This window comes from Echinops telfairi, unplaced genomic scaffold, assembly GCF_000313985.2.
Source record: "Echinops telfairi isolate 266 unplaced genomic scaffold, ASM31398v2 ScPeMD7_7467;HRSCAF=8505_1, whole genome shotgun sequence".
NCBI classification, from domain to species: Eukaryota; Metazoa; Chordata; class Mammalia; order Afrosoricida; family Tenrecidae; genus Echinops; species Echinops telfairi.
The window spans coordinates 12,031,762-12,032,648 of NW_022111368.1; the positions used below are offsets into that span (position 1 = coordinate 12,031,762).

The 887-nt window shown below is 41.6% G+C and overlaps 1 non-coding gene across 1 annotated transcript; it reads left to right on the forward strand.

Annotated features, from left to right (window-relative positions):
- The first annotated feature begins 503 nt into the window (after positions 1-503).
- Positions 504-608, forward strand: LOC115873272. The gene has a single exon (XR_004048319.1). It is a non-coding gene; the product is annotated as a U6 spliceosomal RNA (small nuclear RNA).
- The last annotated feature ends 279 nt before the right edge of the window (positions 609-887 follow it).

Sequence of the window (887 nt, forward strand, 5' to 3'; positions counted from 1 at the left end):
GGTGTACCATTCCTGGAACGAACTCTGCGGAGAGTGGGGGAAAGAAGCAATTGCAGGCATGGCCAAGCCTCTATCCCTCTCCACTTGAAGCAGACTGGCCTGGATCACCTCCCTTCTAAAATTTCTGGCCTCCCTTCTAAAAATTGTACAGGTAGGCCAGTGCGACCTGTATCTGAACCTGTAAGTTCATCTAATAAAGAAGTAGTTTCTATTCCAAAGATATGGACTGTTGGTGTCAGGTGCCATCGAGTCCACTCTGACTCGGACAGTAACAAAACGTCCTGCCCCTGCATCATCCTCACAATTGTGATGTCTGAGCCCACTGTTGGAGCACTGTGTCAATTCACCTCATCAAAATTGGGTCAATTCATGTATCAAAAAACATCCAGCTCTTGTAATCCCTGACGGTGTAGTGGTTTGCGTAAGTGTTGGGCTGCGAACCACAAGGTCAGCAGTGCAAGATCACCAGGTGTTCCAGAAGCAAAATGCATGTTCATACTCTTGTGCTCACTTTGGCAGCACACATACTAAAATTGGAATGATACAGAGAAGATTAGCATGGCCCCTGCGCAAGGATGGCACAAATTCGTGAAGCCTTCCATATTTAAAAAATGTAGCTCTCACTATATTGTATAAAATATACATAACATGGCAATAATTCATAAAAGAACGGAAAGCAATGTAATGGTCTCAGTGGGAAGGAAGAGATAAGAGCGGAAGTAGGGTTACTTTGGGTTGAGTGATTCGTGTTTTCTTTACTGTAGGGCTTTGGTGGAGCCATTTAGTTTTTATTAATTTATAATTGATTAATCTTATTCAAAAACATTGGTTTTTTGTTTGTTTGTTTTTCAAAAATATTGTTTTGATATAAAGTCCAACAACCACAA